Raw genomic sequence first — 16,797 nt, 5'->3', positions numbered from 1 at the left:
AACAGGATGGCTGAAGGGCAGTGCCTACTTATATACCTCATTTATCACAGACACCTAAACTAAGCAAGAAAATGGGGCACATGGGTCTCAACTCCCCAAAAGAATGGAAAGAAAGGTGAACAGAATTCTTTTGCAATTACAGGCTACTACATATAAAGGAAACCACAGGATGAGACTATCTTCTATTCTTTCTAAAGGAAAATTACATCTTCTACTGCATTTTGTCCAGTCTTTACAGTTCATAAGGCACTTAATTAGGTGAAATCCCTTTTGAGACTTAATCAAAGGATTATTTAATTACTGCATCTTGAATGTGAAGCCCATCAAACCCAAGTTATGAATTTGTTGTTTCTTTAACTTGGTATCTGGACAAGGCTGTGTAAATCTGAACTTTGGCAGAAGTGGGAAAAGAAGCCTGCTGAAGTAGAAGCAGCTGCAGCCACACTCCAAAAGCCAAAAGCAGTCAAAGAGCCAGTGTCCAGATCCTGACACACAGAAGGAAAAGCATGAATTCATGCCATGTTTAAGCTCACAAAGGAAAGAGAATTGAAAAGGGGGCATAAAATGTCATGAGCAGTACAGTGTTTTAGGTTTCTTATTAAGGGTGGTCCACCAAAGCAAGTACTATCTGAACTGCAGGTTCACTGGTTAATACACTGAGTAAACTCTTGATTCAAAATTCCACTGGGAACAATAGTCAGTAGGAACTGTCACCTACAGTTGATGGTTATGAAGGATTGTAATAGAGGAAGAAGCTGTTAAACATTTCATCTTAATAACACCTACCTACTCCCTCATGGTCTCCAAAAAGAGAAATGAGGATTTTCCATGATAAATATCTCATAGAAAAGGAAGAATGGCTCCTTGCTACAGAGGTTTGGCTGATTTTTTTTCATTTGTTTTTTTTTTTTTTTTGCCATTTCATTCAACACTCTTTGGACACATTTGCTGTTGGAGAGGGAAAATCTATTATTTACTGAACCAAACCAACAGTTCAGGTAGTTTTATGCCCTGTCCTTGGTGGCGGTCAATATGAGTTACCTGACACAGAATGGGATGGAAGAGAAATTCTAACTAAAAATTCTGAACTCAATAGGAAAATTCTGGCTTAAGCTGAGGATGAATATTCCCTGAAACATAATAATTTAAATATTGTATCCCATTAATGTTTGTCAGTTCTTTCTGATTTTAGTTCTGGCAACTTAATAATACTGAGACCATTGCAACTCATGCATTCCTAAACAGTATTTCACTCCTGTACTGCACTCTCCCATTTCAGCAGCACATGAGTTAAACCAACTGAGAAACAGGCTGTTTTCCATCTGTTATTACCACCAAATCTGAACCAATACATTAATTATATTAAAACCCACCTTTGAAGAATTTCCTAACAAAGCACTAGAGAATTATTACCACCAGTTTTTCCAGTTTAACTTAGTTTTGGCTCACTGTCTGGTCTGATATTCCAAGCCAGCCTAACTACAGTCTGCATTTGAAGAGCAAGCCATTAGCTTTTTGTTTGACAGCTGCCTGTCTGCTTCAGTTTAGATTCCCAAAGTCTGGTGTAAATCCCTCACGTTGCTTCTTGACTGCTCTGCTCAGATGAATTTCCCCCGTTACCACCACCTCCATTACATTTCCTAAAACAGAAATGCAGCATGGATTTGTAACATAAGCAGTGTATCTTCATGCTGGTTAGCCCAATACAGGCAGTCACACAGATGTTTTTGCAGCCTGTTCAACATTAGTGTGTGGGAAAACTGACTTCTCCCCACACTTACTTCCATTCTTCTGGAATTGTGAAAAATCAGAGGCCTTGATTAGGTATTTTGTCAAAGAGGTTTTGATGAGAGGCGTAGCTGGAAGGATATTTGACTAGCTCTGCCTCTGCGCTCTCCAGCAGAAATAGCTCACCAGCTGAGCTCATCTATGTCAGCAGAAAGAGCAGGACAAAATGCCATGAGGCTGTACTGGATTGTATGTGAGGTTTCCTGACCTAATTCACTGTCATTTTTGCTTCTTTTTTCCCTGCCTAGTGCAGCGCTTCAGTAAACCTAATATCCAACTTTCATAACTATTCTGAAAATTATAAATACCTCTTCTATGAAGCACTATGAAAACCCACTGCACCACAAGCCTTACAAAGAGATTCCAAAAATATCTTTCATTAAAAGTGCATTAAGTGCTAAATGAATCCACAAAACCATACTCAGACGACCCATATATAGCCCATACAGGGAATAAGATATATAAAGTTTATGGCTGGCAATGTGTTATTTAAATAGAACATTAATGTAATAGAAAGTATCTGCTTGTATCAGCAAGACCACCATCATAACTTTGCATAGTAATCTCTTGCTGTTAACAGCATTCCACAGGAATCACCACAGACAGCACAGAATACATATCCGCCATGGCAATCTACAGCACTACCCAGTGGTTGGTCCTTTCCCTTCAGTTCATTCAATGCAGAATTAGAGAGGGCACTGTTTAAAAAGGTCATTACTTGAATTTAACTCCCTGGATCCCCAAAATGCAAGGGTTGGGTGCCAATCTGATCCATATTTTCCAGTTTAGCTGCAAAAAAAAAAAAAAAAAAAAAAAAAGACAACTCACCAACACCAAAAACTGGAACTAAGTATATGAGGAAAGAAGAAATGTTTTCGCGTATGGAGTGTGGTTTCCATCCCTTATGTTAATGAGATTGAATTTAAGTTATACTTAATGGATTAAGATCATAGAATCATAAAATCATAAAATAGTTAGGGTTGGAAAGGACCTTAAGATCTTCTAAGACCTACTTCCAACCCCCCTGCCGTGGGCAGGGACACCTCATACTAGACCATGTCACCCAAAACTCCGTCCAACCTGGCACTGAACACTAACAGGAATGGAGCATTTATCACTTCTTTGGACAACCTGATGTGTAAATTCAATTGAAGTTTCTGAGCCAAATCCTTAACTGGTGTAACTCAGATACAGTTCAGACTTAAATAACACCAAACTAACAGTATGGACTATCAGTGAGTAAAACCAATCAAAGAAAGAAGGAGCAAACTGCTTTAGTATGTCATTCCACTGACTAAACAGAATGCCAGGTTTCAGTAATTTTAACAAGAGCAAACTTCAAGTAACAGTTAGCAAGATGCTTCTGAAAAAAACCCAAAACATTTACTATTTTCATAGTGTCAGAAATAATCGAAGATCTTCGTCCTGATGTTTTGTTTCAACTTCTATCACTGCAGTTCCCAACCAGAAAAATATGCCTACTGGGCTGCATTTAGACTTCATCAGTGAATGATTACCCTGAGACTGGAATTCCTTTCTGTTTTCCCATGTCCATATTTCAGTACAAGTCTGTGGACACTTCACACTTAAAACCCCCTGTGATTCATAATACAGACATTCCCTTTCCTTTCTCACCAATAGGACCTGAACAATATGTTCTGACACGTTCAACCCAATGCAAAAGAGAAGAGGAAGTCTCCATAAAGTCATTAGAATATTTATTTAGGTACCAGGCAATCCAGATCAAAAAGCTTCAACACATTATAAAACTTGGACCTATCAACCCTACCAACAGGACAGTATGCCACTGGAAACTATAAGACAAGTGATTCTCAATCTTTCTTTATGAAGCTCTTTTTCTTTGCATAGAGAAATTAAAAATATTTGTCATTAGTTTGAGATAGATTTTTGGAATTCATATGGGATAACAGCAAAATGAATTAAAGTCCTTGAGGAAATTAATATTTGTTTCTTAAAACCAGAGAGAAGCTGGGGAGGGCCCTGAGGGATAGGGCGCTCTGAAAGGCACTGACATCTGGGCATCCCCTCTGCTGGCCTTTCCCCATCACCTAGCTCTCTTGCCATTGCTACTTGCTGACTTATACAAATTCATTTCCAGGTAAATACGAGATCCAAGGGCTGGGTGACTGACAGAATTTATAAACTTATCTCTGGGTTGTGAACTCTCCTGGCTCTCTGGCTGTGAAAAGTTAGGAATTACATGGGTTAGTACCGCAGTACAGAAATCCCCTTGAGAATCTGCGCTTAGTGTCTCAGCTCTGTGCTGTCCAAAGCAGGGCATATGTCACGTTATTCTACAGAACAAAACATAATAAAGACAATAATGTTTTTGCCATGTAAATCACCAGCTCCTGAGTCAAGAAGCAAATTTTAATCTCTAATTGTGGGTTGTCAAAACCAAGTGTTTTTCCCAATTCAGTATAATGCGAACAGCAGTGACAAAATGATCGCACATCTAAAACCGTCACCTATTGTCTCCTTTTTCTGACTTTGAAATGCCTGGAAAGACTTTGTCTTACACTTTTTTTAGAAGCACAAAGCACATATTCATCCAGGATATTTCTAGATTAGATTTCAGGACAGCCATAAATCTGCATTAGAAAACACATGCCTCCTGTTTCTTGCCCGGGAGGAGAGGATTTTAAGCAATGGCTGCTTTACCTGCACAGCCACAAACAGGGTGCATTGCAGGCACCTGCCAAGTTTGTCTGGCAACTTCTATGTCCTCCTGCTTCAACTTTCTTCACAACTGTCAGGTCTCCCTTCTTTTCTGCATTTATACAATCATAGAATCCCAGACTGGTTTGGGTTGGAAGGGACGTTAAAGCTCATCCAGTTCCAACCCCCTGCCATGGGTAGGGGCACCCTCCACTAGACCAGGTTGCTCCAAGCCCCATCCAACCTGGCCTTGAACACTGCCAGGGATGGGGCAGCCACAGCTTCTCTGGGCAACCTGTGCCAGCACCTCACCACCCTCACAGGGAACAACTTCTGCCTAAGATCTCATCTCAGTCTCCTCTCTGTCAGGTTAAAGCCGTTAATAAAAGGGAAAAGCCATTTCTAAAGGGAAGGGAAAAGAAGTGCATTGATCTGGACATGGCAGGGGCATCGGCTCCCATGCAACACTGAGAGCAGGTCTGCCTCGTGGCGAGTGCAGGGCTGGCTCTTGATTAAAGCTGTTGGGTAAAGACTATCAGGTCTCCCTGCCTGCTTAGCATGTCAATTGCATACTTGCCTATACCACCACAAAGAGCTTAAACAAACCCTGAAGTGGATCAAGCAGCTAAGAAAAGGGTAACTTCCTAAATTTCACAGGATGGAATAAATTAAATAGCTTTTAAAAATATAGATAAGAATCTGAAAGTGGCCACATAGGTCCTCAACTGTACCCACTCCAGGTTACTCTCATGCCTGACCTGAGTCCACCAACATCTAGTAATCAGAAACTTTTAGCACTTTTTCTCTCATGTCATAAATTTTAGTAGTCATGCTTAAAGCTGACATTTTGTTTCTGATACAGATATATATATATATATTTAAATATGGAAAAATAGAAGCATGATTATATGAAGTAAGTATCTAATTGGGACTTCAGAAATAGCCCCTTCATTAGTTTCCTTAGGATGATATCAATAACCTAAGAAATAACACAATGAAATAGAAATGCAAGTCACTGGAAGACTTGAGTTCTGGCATGCCTGTTTCCACATATAAAAAAACAGAACAAATTTCCCAGAATGTTTAATGTCAGTACTTACAGTTCTCCTTTCACAACAGCAGGAGAAAAGAATTGTCTAATGACCAAAAATGACATCTGTGAAACAAATCTGTGCTAAAAAGGATGAAAAGAACATCTAGTATAATTTATTCACGGAAATGCCCTTAATAGGCTGAATTTACACCATAAAACCCCTTTTCTACCCAGTTTGTATAATAAAGAAAAATACGTTATTGATACTGGTATTAAACAGGCTTTGTGTGGTATGTAAATCAGACTCATGCTATGTGTAACAGATGGACACATTTCTGCTATGTGCTAGGGACTGTACCAGCCATCTGACAAAGTCTTATCAGCACATTCATCCCTGCCATCTAACTTTCATTTCAGGGCATCACTAAGATCAGTAGCTGAGATTTAAAAGGTTGAGAAAGCACCAGAACACTGTTTTGTTACACAGCCTATCTCAGATGACCCTGGTGCTGCAGGCAGAGAGTGGATTCAGCAGTAGCAGCCATCTTCCCAGCACAGCCTTAGGAATTTCACTGGGGGAGGCATGCAGTAGACTCACCCAAATTAACATTTTCACCATTATTGACACGAAAAGATTTATTACTCCCTGTTCAATTTAAAAAGATTCCCTGGGGAAATTGTTAAGGGTGCTTGCTTCATTAGTTGTTATTGAGTTGGAACATTTGACAGCTTGTGGCGAATGTCTGAATAACAAAATCCTTGCTAGAAAGAGATCAAGAGACCCCTGGTGACTGATACGAATGACACTGATTTGATTTTACCATGATGCATTTAGTTTCCATTGTTAGAAGAATACAGCAGATTAATTTATAGAATGAATAGCAACTATATGAGCTGGATACACAAAGGAGTCTGACTAGGACTGTGACAGAACCTGGAGCCCTACAGTGCACACAGTTCTCACTCCCCCAGTAAGCAAAGGTTACTACACAGAGCTGGATTGCTGTGGGGAAGAAGCACCAGGGCTGACCCCTGCAACTTCTATGCCTGATATTCACAGAACCACTTCATTAATCTGTTAGAGGGGCTGTGAGGTGGGCAAAGAAGGAAAGATGGGGGAGGAACATTTCTACCATTTAAAGCTCTTGAACAACTGTCTTCCAGCATAAAGAATCTGTGAAACATTCTTGTATAAGCAGGATGCTGAAACAATAGAAGCGCTCCAGCAAACACAAACACAGGGTGAATAAGTCACACAGTCATGCAGGCAAAGAGGTATTCTTGGTGTTAAAATACAAAACAAGAGGGTGGCTAACAAACAACAAAACAAGTTTTAAGCACTGATAAGACTAGAACTACTTCTTCTGAGGGCTTAGAAGAAAAAGAGAGTTAAGGAAAGTGGAGACAGGAAATACTATGTTTAATGAATTCACCCAGACAGTGAAGCATTTATAGAACTATGCACAAAGACACTGGCTTCCTCTACTATGCCAATAAACAGAACTTTCAGAAAAGCGGGAATACATCAAGTTTATATTACTACATCACCGGCAGCATTTGCCAATTGCTATAACCCCCAAGTCGCTCATTTTAGATTCAGGCCATAGTCAAGTCATTTCGCTGCTGTCAAAATGGCTTTCACTTTCCAACTAAAGGGTTGGTGAATGTTCCTGTTACACCAAGAAACAGGAGGTCGTAGAGGGGCATATTGTACTCAGAGATGGTTGAAGTCAACTTACCTGAAGCTTAAACTAAAAGCTGAACATTTTTTAAAAGGTCTTAAAATATGTCCTTAAAAAAAGGCTTCCAAAAGTCTGGGGTGTTTCAACTACAGATGAAGCCTCTGCTGGATGGGCAGCAACTGAACATACTCTTAGATTGAGAACTTCACGAAGACACCTTTCTGCTGTGGCTCCAGAAATTCCCTAGCCTTGTGTAGTCATTTTCCACCCCCCATCCCCCAGCAAAAGTATAGCTGTGGCAAACCTACAATTCCAACTTGTAACCACTGAGAACCTGAAAAATTACCATTTGAAGGAAGCAAAGGGGTTTTGTTCAGTCTGTGAGCATTTGGGGGCATATCAGATCTGAACTGCTGAATTCTAGAGTTCATTCCAGGCTTAATATGAATCGATCATTAACCCCACATCTGTGCTACATCCTGGGCTTTGGCAAAAGACTGTGCCAGGCAAATATTCAGATTATACAAACCAAGGGAAGCCTGGAATCTGTTTCTCCCAGCACACCAAGGTTACTCAGCAGGACGAGCACTTGTCCCACTGATTTTCTACCCATTTACACTTTGCTGCTGCTGTAATTGTACTTAACCCTCTCTGTGTTACATATGCTATCTCTTCCTTACATATGCTACTGTAATTTTCTGTACTGAGTTTAAGTCATTCATAATTTACTTCTGCCTAACAGAAAGCTTTATGCCTGTGGGGCTGGAACACACAGTTGGTTTTCCAATATGCCAGATGAATGCCCAAACAGGAGGATTACAGTCAGTTTCCTTAAGCTTGACTATGTTGCCAACAAGTCTAAAGAACAAAACAGTTTCAATGGCAAGAGATTCCATGGGGCAGGAGATATTCACGAGCAATAGTTCTAACCAACCATTTCTGGTTATCTTAGGTGATCTTAGATGTTAGGTAGAAGTTCCTCCCTGTGAGGGTGCTGAGGCGCTGGCACAGGTTGCCCAGAGAGCTGTGGCTGCCCCATCCCTGGCAGTGTTCAAGGCCAGGTTGGTTGGACAGGGATTAGACCAACCTGATCTAGGGAAAGATGTCCCTGCCCATGGCAGAGGGTTGGAACTGGATGAGCTCTAAGGTTCCTTACAACCCAAACCAGTCTGGGATTCTACAGAGGGGTTGGAACTAGATAATCTTAAGGTCTTTTCCAACCCTAACTATTCTATGATTCGATGATTCCATGATGCGGAATTCTCCATTGCCAGGTTAATATTCTCATTGACCTACACAAATAGCTTGCGCTGATTTTTTCTTGCTTTGGCTAGAATGAGAAAAACCTTTTTTATACAACAAAAAGAGTCTCAAGAACAGAAAGCTTCTTACTAAAAGTATCAACTTCAAATGATTAACATTTGCTCTTCAAAATCAGCACTGGACTCTCAGTTTGAAATGAATGTCTGTTGTTCCAGGCGTGAGACCAAAAGAGTTAGTAAATGTGAATCTCTAAATGGTGGCTTAAATAGGCAGAAAAATTGTTGCCTGGTGCTCCCCAGATCAAGCTTTGCACATCTTCCTAACTAGTCTGCTTATAGAAGGAGCAATTCAGGGAGCTCCGTGAGGGTCTGCAGTGTGATTCCACTCCTTACACAATGCAGTATGCTGTGAAAGCCAGGGACAAGGCAGGAATACTTCCTGAAAAGCTTTTAACAATGAAGGAAGAGCACATTTCTTCACATTAAACCAAATCAAAATACCATGTTCAAGAAACCAGCTACAGATGACTAAACCTAGCAAACTAGTTGATCATATTTTGGTGAGCTACAGCCATGAGTATCATAGCACGACAAGAATCCTGCAACCGAGGAGCAGCACGTAGGATCAGCCTCACTGAAAGAATGATTGATTGCAAGCAAAGAAGAAACAAATTACACAGGATAGCTTTTTCTGGGGACAATATTATTTTTTTCTGCTCTTTAAACCCCAGACAAAGCCTCTGGGAATGTAAGATGCCAATTTAAAAGAAGTGAAAATTATTTCTAACTTGTCATATCAAACCGTTATATAAAAACATTTCTCTTCACTGTGTAATGCCTAAAGATCTTCTCAGTTATATTTGTTTTCTGGTTGATTCTCCTCATCTAAGAAACACACAGCGCTATGGAAAAATGAAAGCTTCTGAAAAGCTTTTTCTCTTTTTCAGTGACATTATAACAGTAACAAAAAATCTTGAGCCGTTAACTTTAGTGCAAATTTCATCTGAAAATGGGAAAACTGAACATTTCAGGATTAGGTCCATAGAATGACACCATCATTAGATTCAGAGACATAAATATTTATTCGCCATGAACGATATCATAACACTTTCAAAGGGACTGTGCTGGGAACAAAGGATTACACAAGATCAGCAACAGCCCACAGTAGTCTGGTGCTGAAATACTTCATATATGCAAATATTATATGTTAAATACTTGCAGACAAAGAGGCAGAGACACATTCACAGGTGACAGAAAATACCTGCAGTGCCCCAAGGGTAACTGCTGGACACCAGGAGACAGCTGTGACAGCACCTATCCCCTGAACCAGCAACCTCTGTTGCAGACAGCAGGAATCTAGTTTTCCTAGGGAGGAAAATGGAGGAGATGTGGCTGTGCAGGAAAAGGAGAAGGTCAGCCATGGAAGCAGGAAATCTCCTGTACTGTTCCCATAGCTTCATTTCCTTCTTAAGCATTAATTTAAGCATTCATTTCTTTTTTTTTTAAGCATTTTTTAATTTTTTAAGCATTTTTTAAGAGCATTTTTTAAGCTCTTTTTTTTTTAAGCATTCATTTCTTAAGCATTCATTTCCTTTCTTAAGCATTGAAACTCTGAGAAGAAGAAAAGATATTCTGAGCTGGCTGGGAAAAGAATAATAAATGAACCTGAGGGTAGGACGGAGTGGAAGAAAGGGGGATATCAGAATTTATATCAGATGGAAAGGAAAGGCTCTGAGGTGGGTCAGGATACCCAGGTAGCACCAGCAAGACAAGAAGAGAGAACAGAAGTAGAGAATGCAAAGGCTCTGGGAAGCTTACTTACATGCCAGCGGAATCCTTGGTAACAAAAAAGTTTGTGAATCACTGATACAAAACACTGTGCATGACATGGCAGTAAAGCTACATGAATTATTATTCAGATTGCACATAATTTTCACTCTGTGTAGAAGCGTGAGACTGCAACAAGGAAAGAACTAAATAAGAGCTGTAAAGTGTGAAAGAAAGTAGAGAGGGGAAAATGTGGATTTTTTGGGTTATGTGTTTTTCCTTCAGAGAGGAAAACATATTGAGAAAAACAATTAAAAAATAGAAAGTCTCCACTAAAAAAGAGTACCTTCTGAATTAATATCTTGTTTTTCTTACCTATTCTTTCTCCCAACTATATTTTCAACACCTAAATCTGTATTTTAGATTGTGTATGCCTAATGATCCCTAGCTATTGAGTACACCTTTCTCGTATAAGAATCAACACCCTGCCAACTCTGGTGTCTAAAACTCACTCAATCTCCGTACTGGGAGATCTCTACATGTGCCTCTTCCATTAAAAGAAAGGCCTTACTTCTAGTCATGTCCATAGCATAGCATGCCAACTGGAAGGTGGGCTGGAAGTGAAGCTCCTAAAGGACAAGGCTGACTAAACCACATCAAGACAGTGCCTTTTGAATTAGCAAGAGTGAACAGTTAAAAAAGAATTAGCAAGAGAATAGGTTAGGGGTTTGTACCTGGGAGCCATGAAATTGTACATGAGGTAGATCAGGTTTTAGAATAACCTAGACTGGTACAAGGTGGGAGAGATCAAAGTACAAACTTAGGTAGGAGAGAAAAACTAAGCTAAGGGCAGGTTACTTTGGCAGGAGTTAAATACAACACTATTATTGACAGTGACACTTTAGGGGATTGTGAATCCCCTATCTCCTTGTGATTCCTGCTGGTTACTTGGCATTTTGAAACAGCAAAACAGGGCTCCAGCCAAGCCATTTGTTTGGATTTGGCTCAGATATGTCTATACCCTGCTGAACCAACTGATTTCAATGGAAAACTGGTAGTAGCTTGAAACTTATCTCTGGAAATTAGTTGTTGCACAAAGCTAAGCTCACTTGGCCAAGTTCACCACAGGTGTAATAAAGCCGAGGAAAGTATCTGGCACAGTTTTCATACAGCTCACCCAGACTCTATTTCCTGACACAGCTCTTCTCTGCCAGCTAAGTAACTTCTGAAATGTACAGTGTGAAACATGGAGCAACGTTCCTGTGGTTAGTAGTTTTAGCATTGAAAACTGAGATGATAGATCATCATTGGACTGTTTTGATCAAAAATGATGATGAATAACAACAAGGGAATTTTCTGGAAAAGCAGCTGATGGCAATGTTTATCCCATCACTCTCTGGGTCTGGGTTTTATCTGAATTAAAATCAGTGGTGAAAGGGTCAGTGTTAGGAATCTGTATGGGGAAACTTTCCTATCTAGCTTTTCACACAGCATGAAGTCACAGGAGTTGCACTCCGTTCACCACAGAATCAAGATGGGGAAGATAACTGTGTTTCAGAGTTTCTTGTGAGAGAAAAGCTATAAAAAGGATCACATCATACCATGTCCCAGCTCTAAAAACAATGAATTACACCAGCCAGAGGGAGACACGAGAAATAGGTTTCTTGAAACGTAAAAGAAGGGCTCACAAGGCAGCATGGAACACTGACTGTTTCAGGAAAGGATTGTATGAAAGCTGCTGGTCTTTGGAGGAGGAAGCTCTCTTGGATGATTTAGCTTGATCTACCATAGTAGAAGAATACTAATAATCAATTCCCCACTGTCTGATAATACTGCTAAAAAGATTAGTGTTAAGTTGAAAGAAAGTGCCGCAACTGCTCTTTACTCTGACAACATATGTAATTGTACAGAATCAGAGACGATGATCCCTCATCCAGCAGAAGAGCATGATCTTGAGAATGAATTCAGAACAAAGATTATCAGATGTTTGGTTAAGAAGCATTGTAACAAAAGAAGAAGAGATTAAAGATGAGTTTTGGGGCAAGCAGATATTAAAAAATGACAGACATTAGCACTTCTTAAGGGCCATAGTATGGAGATACTAAATGATATGGGTGTCATGGTTTAAACCCAACCACAAAGCTTGTCCACTCACTCCCCCGCTTCTTGCCCTCCCCCTACACCCGGAGGGATGGAGAAGAGAATCGAAAAGAATGCAGCTCCCACAGGTTGAGATAAGAACAGTTTAGTAACTAAGGTATAACACAAATCACTACTGCTACCGCCAATAATAATAATGATAAATAAAGTAACAAGAGGAAATAATACAACACCTCAACACCAGCCAACCAATAACTCACCCCACTCCCCCCAGCTAAGCACCGACCGATACCTCCTCCAACCCTGCAGTCCCCCAGCCCTTCCGTGTAACTCTCCGTTACATCCTGAGCATGACGTGCTGTGGTATGGAATACCTCTTTGGTCAGTTTGGGTCAGGTGTCCTGTCTCTTCTTCTTCCTGGCCTCCCCTCCTCCCTGGCAGAGCATGAGGCTCAGAAAGTCCTTGGTCAGACCAAACATCTGAGCAGCAACTGAAAACATCGGCGCTATCAGCACTGTTTCCAGGCCAAAAAATCAAAACACAGCACAGCATTAGCTACTAAGAAGGAGAAAAATAACTGCTACTTCTGAACCAGGACAACGGGGACGGTCAGAAATGCCATTTAGCAATAGTGTGGATGCTCATAAGTGCAAGGCAAAGAGAAATGCTCTGCCTGTTTCAGCTTTCAATTCGTCATGAGTGGAAATGTGTGGTGAGGACATCAATTTCACAAACAGAGACGGAGGGATGAAGCTTAATAACTTCATTACTTTGTAAAAGTACAAAGGAAATGAAAAAAAAGAGGTGCTGCAAGGCATGGCAAAGTCACCTGATACAGATGCGGCCTCGCTGGCTGATGATTGATAAGAACAGCGATTACTGACAGCTTTAAAAAATTTCATTCTATTTTAATTCTCTGTATGTCAGACCCAGGAAAATTAAATCACATCAGAAGCCACAGACCTATTACTGAAAGGCTTATTTTTATGCAACTTTTCCTCAATAATTTTAATGGATAGATTAACTAAAGCCTACTCCATTAAATTGAGTCAGACAGGTTTTAGGAGAACATCAGGAAGAAACAGACCAAGAACTGTTGTACTCACAGATACTGCACAAGGCTTTGCTTCTGTTTCCAAATTGCTTGCAAATCAATGATCTTGATATTCATAGCAGTGATTTCATTCAAGACTTCTATCAAAATGTGCAGATGTGCTTTGAACTGAAAAAATGAAGCGGCATCACTTGTGTTAATTAATGTAGGGATGGATCCAGACAGCCAGTGTCACCCCTCCTGTGCACAGTCAGTCACTCCTCCGCTCTAATGTACCCATTAGAACTGATGGGGCAGGGCACCACTACACCTGCACATCCGGATGCTGCAACTTCTCAATCATCCACAGAAGGGCACAAAGGCAAATATTATGTTTATGTATCAGACCACACAGATACCACTTTCTCTCCTTTACATACAGGGGGCTATCAATGAATGTCTGTGTGTTCATCTTTAATGTTGGCTGATAGGCATAAGGCCAGTAATTTCAAGCATTTGAAAGGTAGCTACTACCAGGTATCTCAGCAAACTGACTTACCTGGAGATTAAACTGAAAGGGAAGCATCCAGAGCTACACATTGTATGCTCATTAACAGGAAAAGCAATAAATTCAATAATCTGGAAAAATCTTCACAATTAATACAATAAGACTTGAGGATTTCAGAAATTATCCAGTCAGTAACTGCTGGATAAGTAACTCCCATGGTATCTTCTTGCTTTCCATCTGAAATTAAGTGTGAAACAGCACAACTTTTACAATGAGGAAACAAGAAATGACAAATGAAATTCTTCCTCATACATAATGCACTTGAATGGATATCCAAGAGGGCATAGTTAGAAGGCACAAAGAGTTTGTCTTCTGATAAGCAAGACGATTTACAATTCGCAAGAACTAGATGACAGGCAAGAGCAACCACCTCAAGAAAAAAGATTTGACTTTGATTAGAGATGGCAGAGCTCCTCTTACGAGTTCAGTGGTTTGACAGGAAGGAGAATAAACATTCTGAGAGGGAGCTACTAAAAAGTGTTCAAATGGTAGATTTGCTCTACAAAAATTACACAGTTATGCCCTGGACTATTTGTGTTACAGTTAGCTTTCCTACCTGAAGACAGAGGTAAACACAAAAAAAGGAATTTGGTTGTTGGTACTGGTGGGTCTCTGTGAAACCAGATGAAATGAAGTGGCACTTCGCATTTTGAGGGCTTTTATCTTTTCCCCTGCAGTTGTAACTATACTTTCCAACCAATGAAGGTTTTCATTTGATATTTCTTTTTTCTTATTTATTGTTTCTACTAATTTTCACTCTGTTCCTCATAGGCTCTGCTTTTCCCTGTTTAGAATGTGTACATAAATTATTAGGTTATATCGATTTCACCCTCCTATTCATACATCTCATCTTACTTTTAAAGCACTGATTTTCAGATACATCTTTTCTGCTTAATTTTTTTCCCTTTGTTTTTTGCCTAATCTTTCAGATAGTGTTGGCTGAGGCTGAGGGTCCCCCTGCATTTCCCAGCTCATGCTGCTCCAGGATGCTCCTTGTGCCCACAGAGCTCACACAACTAATCTTTGTGTCCAGATCAGCTTCTCCTGGGATGGATGGGCAGCTGAGGCAGCTCTGACAAGCCTGCACAAGGGTTCCTTGCATAGGGAGAAAAGCATGGCATTATGCAGACAAGATCTGGGATAGGATAAACTGGGACTAGAGACTGGAGAAAGGCTGGAAACCACATGGTCAGCGCATCTCACACAGCTGTATGGGAAAGCTGTGAAAATGAGAAGGAACTGATGTGCTGCAACAGGCAAGAGCTACCAGCTCACTTATGAGTCTTATTAGAATTAAACCCAAGACTCTGTAAAGCAGAACTGGGTCAAGGCTGATGCCATCCACTATTTAATTTACTTTTAATGAAAAAGGCTCCTTCCAGAATATTTTTGACAGGGAATTTTTACAATGCCTTGTAGGGACAGGACAAGGGGAATGGCTTTAAACTGACAGAGGGGAGCTTGAGATGAGATTTTAGGAAGAAGTTCTTCCCTGTGAGAGTGATGAAACACTGGCACAGGTTACCCAGAGAAGCTGTGGCTGCCCTATCCCTGGCAGTGTTCAAGGCCAGGTTGGACGGGGCTTGGAGCAACCTGGTCTAGTGGAAGATGTCCCTGCCCATGGCAGGGGGTTGGAACTGGATGAGCTTTAAGATCCCTTTCAACTCAAACTAGTCTGGGATTCTAGGATTAATACTCACATTGAAGGCCTCAGATTTTTCTAGAATTTTTGAGAAAGCTGTTAATGTCTTGATAATAACACTAGTACCGCTACTACTAATAATAATCACTTTGTAATAAAATATGTAATCAAGGACTTGTGCACACATGAGAGATGCACAAGTCATTAAAAGTTGTGTACAAAAACCGTGGCTAACACAAATTCATTTGTGATGACACAAAGTACTATTTGTGAGTATCTGATATGTAACTGCAGATTTTTGTTTTCTTGTACATTTGTGGTCTCTTTACCACTCAGTTCTGCTTTAAGTTGACCAATGCACACTGAACCAAACTGATTCTGTTAAGGTTTTTGCTAGAGCTCCAGAGCAACCCACATCACTTCAGTGCTGTGGCTTTCACACACCCGCCTCATTTACTTCCTTGCGACAATCCTCTCTGCTTAAAGAAAATAGCATCATTGGACTTTCTTTATTTATCACTCCGGGATAACCAGCAGAGAGAAATGACAAGCCTAAATTTCAGCGTCAGCGCCAGGTATCGCAGCAAACCCCAGTATTGCCACCAGAGGGCAATAAACCCCGAGAAACGAAATTGTCTATAAAAGGACAAGAGAGAAAACGGACGATTTCACTAAGAAGCACATGGAAATTCACCAAGATGATGCAACTTCTTATCTTAACGTTGTCATTTAAGTGTCAGAACTGATGAAGTGGCCTTACTCCAGCCCTACCACTTTCAATACTATTTTATGTAAGTGTACCTATGACTGCACAACAAATCAGAATTAAAAACAGATCTTCACTCAGGCTATTTAGGAGTGGTTTGGAAATATTAGTGGAACCATATCCATAGAGACACAAGGAGAGTGAATAAACAGGCCTCAAAAATTGTTAGTGAACAGATTTTGCACATATTCAAGAATTCTTAAGAATGTATCTACTGTCAGGAAAGAGACTAATTCCTTCTACTTCCCAAACAACATCAAAGTAGTTTTCCTTGTCATCTTTTTCTGTGGTTTGAATTATGTTTTTAAGAAGGCTTTGATGGCAGCTGTAAACCGGGCAATCCAGTTATGGGAGGGTAACTGCAAGATTACAGAACTAAAATGACTGCTTCTGCTTAAAATGGGACACAGGCTTCTGCTAAGATCACCTCAACTCTAGCAGCTCTCTCCAAACCGCTGTTGCTCACGCAGAGGGCAC

The sequence above is a fragment of the Lathamus discolor genome, chromosome 6 (assembly GCF_037157495.1).
Source record: "Lathamus discolor isolate bLatDis1 chromosome 6, bLatDis1.hap1, whole genome shotgun sequence".
NCBI lineage: Eukaryota > Metazoa > Chordata > Aves > Psittaciformes > Psittacidae > Lathamus > Lathamus discolor.
The sequence above is the reverse complement of the archived record's forward strand: the minus strand, read 5'-3'. Positions refer to the sequence as shown.